Consider the following 14,683-nt stretch of genomic DNA (forward strand, 5'->3'; position numbering starts at 1 on the left):
GCATTTTGACCGAAACATTGACTCGACACTACACCTAGCTAACGTGGTAATCAGCGGGTATAATCACTAAGGATTATAACCAACGTGATTACAATCACGTTGCAAAGTTCAACCGAACGTTGCATTGACCAAAGGCTGGTCAAACTGAAAGTCAAACACTTGTTTGACTATTTAAACTAGAAAGCAAATAAAAGAATGAAAGAAGGCTCACCCAAGTCCTTGCTATCTTTTCTACAAAGAAGACAAATCCCAAACTCAGTTGAGAGAGCTCCAAAACATATATAAAGAAGAGAAGAGAGGAATGAGCAAAGAATGAGTTGAATGGCCTTGCTATTTATAGGAATCAAGAGCCATTCGGATCATTTTGTGTGGTGATCAAGCAATAATCTTGACCCTACACTTGTTACAAGCAGGTACAAAGCCTTGGTGATCACTTAAACTTGCTCACCACACTAGAAAATTGCATAAACAGCCCCTGAATTTGCAACAGATTGCTGAAAACACATTTCTGGTCGCTGGGGACTTTACATGGCCCGCATAAGGATAGGCCTGGGCCTTACGCGCCCCGCCTGAGGTCCCCAGATCAGCAAAGTTTGAAAAATGACAGCTTAGGTCCCTGCATGCATTCGAGTCCATTTTTTGGCACTTTTGACACCCGTTAAGCCATTTTAAAGGCTATACAAGGTCAATAAGGTTTAGAGGACTCAAAATATGCTCGGAAAACTCTCGGATGTCGGCTCGTTTGGTCGTACGGTCGCGTTGTTCGCTAAATTACGATGAAACTCAAACGGACATGAAAACGAACCAAATTAAGCGACGAATGGAATTTTTTGCATGCCGATCACTAAAATAAAAATATTTTAGTGTGTACAAATATTTTGGATGTTCAGATGTGGTCAGAACGTAAGATATGCGCGAAAATGCAAACTTACACCGTTTTTGACACTTTTAGTCCCTGTAAGATCATATAAGCATGTTTTCGCACACCGAACCTATCAAAGCTTATTTCTAAGCCATGTTTAGGTTATATATGGTATGTTTAACTTATGATCAAGTTCCGGACTGTACGTTGCCTTACGAAACGGCAGACTTTTGCAAGTTGACGCAAATAGTCCCTGAGAGCGAATAAACTTGTTTTTGCCATACCAAAGCCTTCAAAACTTATTTCTAAGTTATGTAAAGGTTATTTAAGGTATGTTAAGCTTATGTTAATGTCCCGGAGTGTTTGTCGCGTTATACTGATCGTGTTTACGCTTCAGTTTGCGTATAACTCTCCCGAAAGCGATATAGAGTTCAAAATCGATCAAAAATCAACATGTGCATAAAACCAAACATAAATGACAAACATTGGGATCAAAACATATTGTTTTATTAATATTGTATTGTTCAGAGTCTGTACAATGGTATCACAAGCACAGATGTCACAGTCTCCCCTACTGCAGGAAATTTCGTCCCGAAATTTATTTAGAGGAAACTTGTGAGAATAGGTGCGGATATTTCGCTTTCATCTGATCTTCACGCTCCCAAGTAAACTCTGGGCCTGGTTTAGATTCCCAGCGAACTTTGACTAACCGAATCCGCTTGTTCTTCAACTGCTTAAATGTACGGTCCACTATCTCCACAGGTTTCTCAACAAAGTACATCGTGTCATCAACACGAATTTCATCAAGTGGTATGTGGAGGTTCTCATCAGCTAAACACTTTCTGAGATGGGACACGTGGAATGTTGGGTGAACATTTCCAAGTTCAAGAGGTAGCTCAAGTCTGTAGGCTACTTTTCCGACTCTTTTAACGATCTTAAATGGTCCAACATAGCGTGGTGCAAGTTTTCCTTTCTTTCCAAATCTAATCACACCTTTCCAAGGGGACACCTTGAGTAGGACGTGATCACCGACTTGAAATTCTAAGGGCTTGCGTCGTCGATCCGCGTAACACTTCTGACGGCTTCTAGCTGTCTGAAGGTTATCACGAATCTTCTTGACCTTATCTGTAGTCTCTAGAATGAGCTCAGGTCCAGTAAGCTGAGCTTCACCTATCTCATTCCAGCAGACCGGTGAACGACATTTTCGACCGTATAAAGCTTCGAAAGGAGCCATATTGATGCTAGAGTGATAACTATTGTTGTAGGAGAATTCGATCAAAGGTAGATGCGAATCCCAACTACCACCAAAGTCAATCACACACGCTCTAAGCATATCCTCCAGTGTCTGGATTGTTCTCTCAGATTGACCATCTGTCTGCGGATGGTACGCTGTGCTCAAAAGCGAGACGAAAATCGAGCATCTCTGTCAGATACAATGTTCAACGGAACACCATGTCGAGATACAATCTCATCAACATAGATTTTGGCCAACTTGTCAGCAGGTAGATCCTCATGGATCGGTAAGAAATGTGCTGACTTTGTAAGATGATCAACGACAACCCAAATGGCGTCATGACCTCTTTTAGTGCGCGGTAACTTGGTAATGAGATCCATAGAAATGTTTTCCCATTTCCAAACCGGAATCTCTGGTTGCTCCAATAATCCAGAGGGATGTTGATGTTCTGCCTTAACCTTAAGACAAGTAAGGCATTTTGAAACATATAAGGCAATGTCTTTCTTCATACCCGGCCACCAATACTGGGTTCGAAGATCCTTATACATTTTGTCTGCACCCGGATGAATAGAATAACGAGACTTGTGAGCTTCATCCATTAGCAAGGTGCGAAGATTGTCTATACTTGGGACCCACAAACGGCCCATGTAATAGAATATCCCAAAATCTCTCAGTTCAAGCTCAGGATTAGTATGACACGGTAACTCTTTACCCATCAAGTCTTGTGTAACACAAGTATGTTGAGCCTAAATTATGCGGGATTGAATGTCAGATTGAACCTGAACACAGTGAAGCTTGACACGTTCCTTACGACTCAATGCGTTAGCCACGACATTCGCCTTACCAGGATGGTAGCGAATTTCGAAATCGTAGTCGTTTAGGAGTTCAAACCAACGTCGTTGCCTCATGTTTAGTTCTTTCTGATTGAAGATATGCTGGAGACTTTTGTGGTCAGTAAACACTACGCACTTTGTACCATAAAGGTAGTGTCTCCAGATTTTGAGAGCAAAGACTACTGCACCTAACTCCAGATCATGAGTTGTGTAGTTTTTCTCGTGCACTTTCAACTTTCTTGATGCATAGGCTATAACTTTGTTTCTTTGCATAAGAACACAGCCAAGACCTAAATTAGATGCATCACAGTACACGACAAAATCGTCGTTACCCTCGGGCAAAGATAGAATAGGTGCATCGCAGAGTTTCTGTTTCAAGGTCTGGAAAGCTGATTCCTGTTTAGGTCCCCACTCAAAAGGTTTGCTTTTCTGAGTTAAAGCAGTGAGAGGAACCCCAATCTTGGAGAAGTTTTCAATGAAATGGCGGTAGTAACCCGCTAGACCAAGAAATGAACGAACCTCGGTAGGAGTAGTGGGAGTATCCCAATCCTTAATCGCACTGATTTTGGCGGGATCTACATGTATACCTTGTTCGTTGACGATGTGTCCCAAAAATTGAACTTCCTTAAGCCAAAATTCGCACTTGGGGAACTTGGCGAAAAGCTGTTCTTTCTTTAGGAGCTCCATTGTAAGACGAAGATGTTGCTCATGAGTAGCGCGAGTCTTAGAATAGATCAAAATATCATCAATAAAAACGATGATGAACTTGTCCAAATAAGGTTTACAAACCCTATTCATTAAGTCCATGAAAACAGCAGGAGCATTTGTTAAACCGAAGGGCATAACAGTGAACTCATAATGACCATAACGCGTACGAAAAGCTGTCTTGGGAATATCTTCTTCAAGAACTCGAAGTTGACGGTACCCAGAACGTAGATCAATCTTTGAAAAGCAAGTAGCACCCTGTAGCTGATCAAAGAGATCATCAATGCGAGGTAGGGGATATCGAATCTTGGTGGTAAGCTTGTTAAGCTCACGGTAATCAATACACATCCTGAATGATCCATCTTTCTTTTTCACAAATAGGACAGGAGCACCCCAAGGTGAAAAGCTTGGATAGATGAATTCTTTGTCAGAAAGCTCCTGAAGCTGTTTAGATAACTCTTGCATCTCGGACGGTGCAAGACGATAAGGTGACTTAGCAATGGGATTTGCACTAGGAACAAGATCAATGCGGAACTCAACTTGGCGTACAGGGGGTAAACCAGGTAATTCTTCAGGAAATACCTCTGGATAATCCCGAACAACAGGGATATCTTGGATAGTCTTACCCTTGCCTTTATCCTCTACGACATGTGCCAAGAAAGCAACATATTTCTTTCGCAGGTATTTGTGGGCTTGGGTAAAAGACATAAGTTTAAGACCACTGACGGGTTTCTCCCCACGAACTTCTAAGATCTCACCAGTCGAAAGCGGTATACGGACCAACTTCTCAAAACATACCACCTCAGCATGATACTTTGATATCCAATCCATTCCTACTATAACATTGAAGCTCCCGAGTTGCATCGGTGTGAGGTCAATTGGGAAAAGATGGTTATTCAGATTCAACTGGCAATTTCGAAGAACCGAGTCAAGGACAACAGGTTCACCACTAGCTACTTCTACTGTCAAGGGCTTTCCTAGTTTTGTTCTAGTCATCGCAAGCAAAGGCTCAAATGCTAAGGACACAAAACTCTTATCGGCACTCGAATCAAATAGAACAGAAGCAGGATGGTTGTTAACAAGGAACGTACCGTTCACCACTTCGTTATCTACACGTGCCTCATTTGCATTCAGATTAAAAGCTCTACCACGAGCCGGTGCCTGATTTGCGTTTGCCAACCTCGGGCAGTTGTTCCTGTAGTGGGTCAGATCCCCACAATTGAAACATGAACCAGGAGGAAAGTGAGGTCGTGCAGGATTCTGGGCAGGGTTCTGTACTGCTTGGTTTTGAGCTGCCTGATTTTGGTTAGGGGCAAAACGGAAGGTGGTTGCAAGATGACCAGACTTGCCACAATTTGTGCAAATGCGGCATTGCAACTGTGGCTGGTGGTGACTGTTACATCTGTTGCACAAAGGTGCATTACCAGCATACTGCCTCTTGGCAGCAGGTTGTGCAGCCTGATTCTGTGCAGCCTGATTAGGAGCAGCCTGGTTTGTCTGAGCAGTGACGGCGAAGTTCTTGGAAGCCTTACGCTTCCTTGATTTCTTCGAAGACTCAGCAGCCTTCTTGCCCTTGCTATCCTTGGTACTATCAGACTGTTTCTGCTTCTTATCACCCTTCCTGTGGAGTTTACCCTTCTTGATTTGGGATTCAGTAAGGGTTGCAGCTAGCTCAATGGCCTGTCGAACGGTAGTAAGGTTGCTGCCAGTGACAATATCCTGAATAGGATCTGGCAAACCGTCTATGTACCTCTCGATTGCCTTATCCAAAGGCGTGACCATTGTAGGACAAAGCAAGCTTAACTCCTCATATCTGTCTGTGTAAGCCTAGTGTTCACCACTGACTTGCTTCAGATCATTGAACTCATCTTCGAGTGCCCTCTGCTCGTGACGAGGACAAAATTCTCTCATCATGAGAGCCCTGAGTTCTTCCCAAGTCTGACCCAAAGCAACATTTGTACCTCGGTCTCTCATTACCCCATTCCACCAGGTAAGAGCCCTCTTTTGGAATACACTAGAGGCAAACTCGACCTTACAATTGTTCGGACACTGAACATGGTGAAATGTGCTCTCAAGACTCTCAAACCACTGGAGAAGCCATGTTGCTCCTTCAGTACCACTAAACTTGAGTGGTTTAGCCGAGTTAAACTGTTTAAAGTTGCACGGAGCAGGTGCATTAACATTGTTATTGGTGGCTTGGTTTATTTGAGTTATGAGACCAGGTAGCATAGCAGCCATCTGCTGTGCTATAATAGCTGCCAGTTCGGCATCAGCTTGAGGAACGTTACCTCGAGGAGGCATTCTAAAAGAGGAAACATGAGAGAAAACGAGTGAGATGATGTGATGAAAATGAGATAACAATAAAATCGACAAAAAGCAAGGATGGTGGTCGTTTGTTTGTTACCACAAAGCAAACAAACAACACACAGTGACAAATCAAAGTAAATGAGTCATAATAACGTATCGCGAAGACATGCTCGCCTATAAGTGAACACTCACCCCAAGAGTTCCCAGGTAAGAGTGACTGGTCCGATACTGCGGATTTGTACGAACACTCTAGCCTTAGACAGAAAACTCAGGGTACAGGCATTCACTCTTCCAGTTTGCATGTGTTCACATTATTTAGACCCAAACTTTGACGAGATTTTGAAAATTTGGAATGCACGAGGCCAAAAGAAATCATCTAAGGATAGATGATTGATTTCAAATTCATTTTGGAAAATTGTGTTCATGTTTTGGTAATCACCTAAGGATAGGTGACGGGTATTGTTTTAAGATCTAAACACAAGTAAACTTGTGTTAGGGTCCTAGAAAGTTATAGTCTAGGTCAAAGCATTGCTAATAACCTAATTCCCTATAACCATTGGCTCTGATACCAAATCTTCTGTCACACCCCGGCCGCGTTAAAACAACAAAACAGCGGCGGAAACGCCAAGGGAGGTGAGTTGCGACATAATTATTGTTTCAACAACCATGGCAATAAAAGTTTTGTATTATTAAGATTAATGTTACATTGTCTTTAAGTTCAAACTAAAATAACATAATAACTGTCTTTTAAGTCACCAAGGCCCAAGTCCGCCTAAGTGAAGCACACACATCACGCATTAGCACCTGAAAACACATGTAAAAATAGGTACGTCAGCATAAAAATGCCTGTGAGATACATAGGTTTTGTTTATGCAGATTCATGACTTGTAGTTTGAAAAGTGTTTAACAAAATGTAGTCATGAATCTTGTAAAATGTATTTCCTTTGTAAAACCATGTGAAAATCGATATGAAAATCAAATGATAATGAAAGGATAATGCATGGTTAAATGAATAACCAAGTAAAAATGAATTTGGATAAAATGTGTACTTTGTAAAACGATTTCTTGTTCTTGTATAAAATGTTTCATGTCTTGCCCAAGTGATTTATATAACGCAACAATGTATAATACAATAAAAGCACTTATATATAGGATGTACCAGCGGCGTATCCACCATGCTTTTATCATATAACACATAGCCCCGTTACATAAGTCACTTATCAATAACCAACGAAATGTCATGTTTAATGTCAAAATGTTCATGCATAAACCATGTTTAATGTCATGTGTGAAATGTATCATGTATAACCAATGAAATGCATAGCAAGTAGGAAATCATCTACTTAAACTATGTGATGATGTCAATGTATAACAAATGTCATGTATGGTGAATAACTAGAAGCTACTCAACCCCATAGAAAATGTACAAAACAATGTTATTGAATAAACCTAAGTTTAAATCAAATGTTATGTTTTGCAGAAAAACAATGCTTTATGATTACAAACAATTATGCAGTAATGTTAATCGCATACATTCAAGCCTTGCGACTGTGGCGACAAACCCTTAAACGAATTAAAGGTTTATCTAAATTATGTAGTCGGATTCTGTCATTCCCAACTTCCAAACAAACCTAGGAAGTCAGAAACGGGAGTTGTCAATTCCTATGGTACCATTACATAAGTCCGAGCGGCGTGATCAATGTTAATGAATGTATTATTGTCCCGATTTAACATACCAAATGTCATAACCAATGTAAGCATGCTATAAAAACCATGTACTAGGAATGCTAAATAAACATGCCTATAGAAATGTTCATGGAAAACAATGTGTACATATGCTAAACAAACATATGCAACAAATGTGTAACAAATCAATGCGCTAGCATGCTTGACATACGTAGCAAAACACAATTGAAAACATGTACTATAAGTGTACTAGGTGAAACTAGCTTGTTTATGTCATAAAAGCATGAGATGCACGAAAGTAACACGTATGTACATGTGTATCACCCCAAAATATTTGAAAACGGTAAAAGAGGGGAACTATGTACTCACTTGGGATTGCTAATTAGTCTTGAGAATAAGACCAATTTAAGCTCCAAGTATCACGGAATCAAACGGCACCTAGTATAGGTAACTATGTTAATAATCGGTTCCTAAATCGGGAGATAGGATAGAATGAGGTTCTATAAATCCAATGAGTAATTGAACTCATATGGTATGATTTATTAGTCCCAACATTCTGATTGGAAAGTCTTACTAAGTGCTTTTGACCCGTTTCGACACATTATGGTAACATAAGCTACTATAAGGCGTCGTTAGCGTAAAACTATGTCCGGATGGTTATCTATGTGCTATGTCAAATCTTACATGCCCAATTATCCCTAAACATGTTACTAAATCAGATTATATGTCAAAGATATGTTCACATAGTCAAAATACGGATTTATGCTTCAAAAGGGCGTTTTGTCATTTCCTATGGGCATACAAGCTAACTAGCAAATGACTAACCAATCCTATGTGATCATAAGGTATAACCTCTGAGGTTATTCCCTATGTAACTATGATTACTAACTAAGCTTGGTCGGATCCTAAAGATCGACAAAACGGGTCGGGTTTGGAAGTATAAGCGGTTGTTTAGACCGCTTAACTTACGACCCTAAACAAGCATTAACTATTAGTGTCGAGTTAAACATGTCAAAACATGTTTAACCTACTGATTTGGTATCAAAACAAAGTGTTTTGATACCCTAAAGTAGTTCCGTTGCAAAATGCGTGCTAAAACGCATTTTGACCGAAACTTTGACTCGACACTACACCTAGCTAACGTGGTAATCAGCGGGTATAATCACTAAGGATTATAACCAACGTGATTACAATCACGTTGCAAAGTTCAACCGAACTTTGCGTTGACCAAAGGCTGTTCAAACACTTGTTTGACTATTTAAACTAGAAAGCAAATTAAAGAATGTAAGAAGGCTCACCCAAGTCCTTGCTATCTTTTCTACAAAGAAGACAAGTCCCAAACTCAGTTGAGAGAGCTCCAAAGCAGATGTAAAGAAGAGAAGAGCGGAATGAGCAAAGAATGAGTTGAATGGCCTTGCTATTTATAGGAATCAAGAGCCATTAGGATCATTTTGTGTGGTGATCAAGCAATAATCTTAACCCTACACTTGTTACAAGCAGGTACAAAGCCTTGGTGATCACATAAACTTGCTCAACACACTAGAAAATTGCATAAACAGCCCCTGAATTTGCAACAGATTGCTGAAAACACATTTCTGGTCACTGGGGACTTTACACGGCCCGCGTAAGGATAGGCCTGGGCCTTACGCGCCCCGCCTGAGGTCCCCAGATCAGCAAAGTTTAAAAATGACAGCTTAGGTCCCTGCATGCATTCGAGTCCATTTTTGGCACTTTGGCCACCCGTTAAGCCATTTTCAAGGCTCTACAAGGTCAATAAGGTTTAGAGGACTCAAAATATGCTCGGAAAACTCTCGGATGTCGGCTCGTTTGGTCGTACGGTCGCGTTGTTCGCTAAATTACGATGAAACTCAAACGGACGTGAAAACGAACCAAATTAAGAGACGAATGGAATTTTTTGCATGCCGATTGTGACACCTGTGTCACTTCAACCGTCAAACAAATACCAAAATCAATGAAATATTGTATTTCATACTTGGGATTTGTATAAATATGTGTATCGTTTGCACATATTGATTCTTGTTCGATTTCGGGCTTTAAATCGCTTTCTGGAAGGTTATACGCGCACTGATGCTTAAATATAACCAGTTTAATGCAACAAACACTCCGGAACAGTGACATAGGCTTAACATACCTTAAATAACCCTTACATAACTTAGAAATAAGTTTTGGATGGTTTGGTATGCCGAAATCAAGTTTATTCGCTTACAGGGACTAAATTCGACAAACTGCGAAAGTATGTCAATTTGTACTGTAACAGACCTTCCGGAACTTGATCATAAGTTAAATATGCCCTAAATATCCTTTACATAGCTTAGAAATAGGTTGTGAGGTGTTTGGTGCGCAAAAATAAACTGTATACTCATTCAGGGACTAAAAGCGTCAAAAAGTGCATAAGTTTGCATTTTCGCGCATATTTTACGTTCTGAATACTTCCGGACTTCCAAAAATTTATCTAAGCATTAAAATATTTTATTTTAGTGTTTGGCATAAGAAAAATCCATTCGTCGCGCAATTTGGATCGTTTTTCGCGTTTATGCGCATTCCATCGTAATTAACCGAACAACGCAACCGTACGACCAAACGAACCAACATCCAAGATATTTTTGAGCACATTTTAAGTTCCCTATACTTTAACTTCATTTTAGAGCTTTGAAATGGGGTTAACGGGGCTTAAACGTGTCAAAAATGCATCAAATACCAAGTTTTGGGGCTGCAGGGACCAAAACTGCCAATTTTGAAAGTTGCTGACCTGCAAGGTCCTTACGGTCCGTATGGACCTTTGCTTACGGTCCGTAAGGCTTCCCCAGATCAGCAGAAATGTGTTCTAGCTATTTCCAGCCTGTTCCAGCTGTTTTGGTGGGTTGCAAATGGTTTTCTAACTTACTAGGGGCTGGTTTTGGGTGCCCATTGTATTGCAAATCAGTGGGTACAAGTGTAAGGATGAGATTTAAGCTCGGGAATCGAGGAACAATCCTAACGGTTGTGCCTTTTGTAACGCCCTAACACGCTTTAACTAAAAGACGCAGCGGAAAATACGTACCATAAAATTTCTTTCATTATAAACCTTATATCTTACTTGAAAGTTCACTTTTAAAATAACTCCTCTATATTAAACACATCAGACTAACTCAATTATAGAATAAAACATAACTTATATATATAACAAATTACATTCTTATACACCCCGTACAATCCTTCATGTGACTCGATCCTCGATCTCTATTCCTTGATGATCCTCATGACTTGTGTTACCTGCGCTCACCACATAAATTCATAACGTTAGTACGCATTATAAACATACACGATTTATTCTTGTTTACTTATTGATCCATTAACTCTTTACATCCCAGCTTTCCATCTGATCATACATTCCGTGGTGAGACTTCTTTGTTATTCCTGCGTTACACTTCCTTCACCATGCACGCTAATATTAACGTTAGTACTCAATTTCATTGGATACTTGCGTACCTACCTTCATACATATTTATATGTTCACACATGACCATCTACGTACATACGTACATACCCACACATATACTCATGTACATCATTACATACATATCTACTTACAAACATACCTACTCACATACATACATACATACTTGCATCCACGTATATACATTCGTACCTATACGCGTATGTACCTTCGTACCTAAATACATAATGCTTACGCCCATACATAGCTACTTGCGTTCATACATATACCGATACCTACATATATACCGATCTTGCATACATAATTACATACTTACATGCATTCATAAACGAATCATAATTACACACGTGCATACCTTCGCTCACACGTACATATACTTACATAATTACATAAATACATTCATACATACATACTAACTCGAACATATCACTTACCTAATTCTCCCCGAATTACTGTCGTATCACACATAACCAATTACATACATACGTTCATACTCTTATATAAACACGTCTACGTCACTTCATGCGTATCTACATACGCCGTAGTCCACGGGTAACAAACCGAAGCCTACGATACATAAATCAACTTAAATAACAAGATTTCAGCTTTTGAGACTTGGGGAGGCCGTCGGCGACGGGCCTTGCCTTTACCCGTAGCCAGAAATACCCGTAAACAGCTAAATAAGGCATCTGGCAAAACTGATGTTTTGTCGTTCGTACGCGCTAAAACGAGCATAACTTTTGAACCGTTTATCCGTTTAACCTCTCGTTCTTCCTACATGCTTGTAAATTCACATTTTATTATATTAACTTAAAATCCTACCTCCGGATTAAGGAAATTCTTAACTTAGAATCCCACATTTAGGTACCATATTACTACATATGCTTTAGGATCCCACATTTAGGTACCATATTACTACATATTCTTTAGGATCCCACATTTAGGTACCATATTACTACATATTCTTTAGGATCCCACATTTAGGTACCCTATTACTACATATGCTTTAGGATCCCACATTTAGGTACCATATTACTACATATTCTTTAGGATCCCACATTTAGGTACCCTATTACTACATATGCTTTAGGATCCCACATTTAGGTACCCTATTACTACATATTTGATCTCAACATCATGTTTAATTAATTAAAACATTATATTACTTAAACGATCTAAGAAGTGATTACGGAAATCACTTACCTTGTGCATCCGTGTTCATACCCGCTTCCTTGCCTCATCTTGACCCGTTTAATCCCATCAGATTACCTTCGACTTAGATAACTTCCCTCATCTAAACTAGATCAATACATATCTTAAAACTTTCATTATTTCATATTCTTACATAATTTCCCATACTCATGAACATGAAATCTATATGCATACTAAGAAGTGAGTCGGAAGTCACTTACCTTGAGCGTCCAAGTTCAAGCATAGGTTCCATGCTTTCTTTTGACCCATTAGCCTCCGTGCTTGCGCCCGTAGACATGCTATCTATCCTTACATGACCATACATTGATACCCTTGTTAGTAAACAAGGCCACACAAAGCATCAATCACAATAAATCTATGCTCAACAATTGACTTTCATTAATGGATTTCTTGCAACTCATAGCATAGATTAACAATGAGATCCTTTCTACTCGCATAATGTAAACACGCCATTACATATCTTGCTATAAATATTTCGTGCATCACTTTGACTTCCTAAACCGTACATTTATGATAAGAGATCTACCTCACAACATTCCTACCATTGTTGACTTTCCAGAAAGTCAACTATCAAGCATTTCAACTTCCAACTTGGACACACATTCATTCACAAATTAACATGTTGGAATATAGTCATTATGCCATCTACGCTTCATACTCATTTTGTAGGACATATTTGGCCGCATAATCAAATAATTACATATACACATATACATACGATTCCGTTCATAACACATCTTTATAGTTAACGCCAATATCAATTAAGTTTACTCTTTTCTAGGATTCTCATTCGTTCCATAACCATTCTTAAGTTGAAACTAATACGATCAAACATTCCATATATATTCATCACATCATTCAAGCGTATGGTACGAATTTCACATATTATTGTCATTTAGGCATTTCATCAAACACCTTGTGTGCGTACTACCATCTAAGCTTAATGTACAACTAATTCATGCATATCCTTCTAACCTCATACATAATTCACCAAAATTCCTCCTTCTAATCATCATGAATCATTTCTACATAATCATTAAACATACTAGAATCACATTTCTTTCAATTCCTCTAACAAGAATCTACCATGCATGCCAAAATACATCAATATTAAGCAAGAATTGGACATGGGTGATCATTCAAGTTGTTATCATCACCATAACCAAATGGGTTTCACATATAAACATCAATTTAACCCAAACCATGCATAATCCATGTTCTACATGATGATTCTAACTCATAAACAAGTTCAATTTCATACTACTTCAAAGATTAATCAAAACCCTTATCATTAACTAGCATCAAATCACATAATTCGACTTACCCCATGATGGGAAACCCTTAGATGACTAAGGAATTGATCACATGCATTCGATTGACCTTCAATTTCCTTCTTAATTTGATGATTTGAGAGGTGTTAGGGTTTTGAGGGGAAGGTTTCCCCTGGTCTCTCCTCACGATCGCACACACACCCACTTCCATTCCCTGGGCATTTTTTTTGTTATGTGTTTTAATAACACATTTTTCATTTTCAACCCCTCATTTATTCATAACATGTCATCTTCCCCCATTTCTTCATACTAATCTAGCAAACCTTCATGCATACCTAAGAATTTTAGATTTACTAAAATTTATAAGACTTTACTAATGGTAAAAATCTATGTTTACCATTTCCTTCCGTCAAATACTGCGATTAAAACATTATATTATGTCATACGAAATTTGGGGTGTTACAAGTCTACCCCCCTTAAAGAAGGTTTCGTCCCCGAAACCTTTCTCACTTTCCTCTTACACACACACATCTGTGTTTGACTTAATAGTCACATTTTAATTATAAGTAATCGTTCTATCTCATTTCGTAATTATTCATACACTTGACTTCTTCTTAACAAGTCTATACTTTCCATGGCATACTTTCACATAACATTCTCATTTCCTCGACCCGTTAGTAGCAGGTCAGTATACATATTCATTTAAACTTATAATAATGCTTACCTTCATATGATCTGTTTAAAATAGATTTAATACTTTTGCCTCATCCTTTAAGATTTCATTCCAAGCACACGTTGTATAACATTTAACTCTTGTTTTGTTATCACAACAAAACTACTACTTCATAGTTACACCTACATGCTTAGCTCCATAGTTAGCGTCGTTCTACGTTTTCTACAGTTACTTGTACCATGCGTACTTTTACATTACCTTTAAATCATCCCATTAATTTTACATTACTTTTTCTCTTATTTAATACATTATTTAGTTTACATAAGTATACGGGTCATACTAGTCAGACATCGCGTACCATACCATGCCTATCCTAACATTCATTTTACTAAGGAGTTACTCACCTATAACTCTTCTACCATTTCCTACGTACATGCTATAAC

General features: G+C 38.9%; 1 long non-coding RNA gene across 1 annotated transcript; it reads right to left on the reverse strand.

Moving 5' to 3' along the window:
• Positions 1 to 10,812: 10,812 nt before the first annotated feature.
• Positions 10,813 to 13,784, reverse strand: LOC110897131. The gene is made up of 3 exons (XR_002568471.2): positions 13,621 to 13,784; positions 12,497 to 12,578; positions 10,813 to 10,900 (listed from the first exon to the last, which is right to left on the reverse strand). It is a non-coding gene; the product is annotated as an uncharacterized LOC110897131 (long non-coding RNA).
• Between the last annotated feature and the right edge of the window lie 899 nt (positions 13,785 to 14,683).

The sequence above is a fragment of the Helianthus annuus genome, chromosome 12 (genome assembly GCF_002127325.2).
Source record: "Helianthus annuus cultivar XRQ/B chromosome 12, HanXRQr2.0-SUNRISE, whole genome shotgun sequence".
NCBI classification, from domain to species: Eukaryota; Viridiplantae; Streptophyta; class Magnoliopsida; order Asterales; family Asteraceae; genus Helianthus; species Helianthus annuus.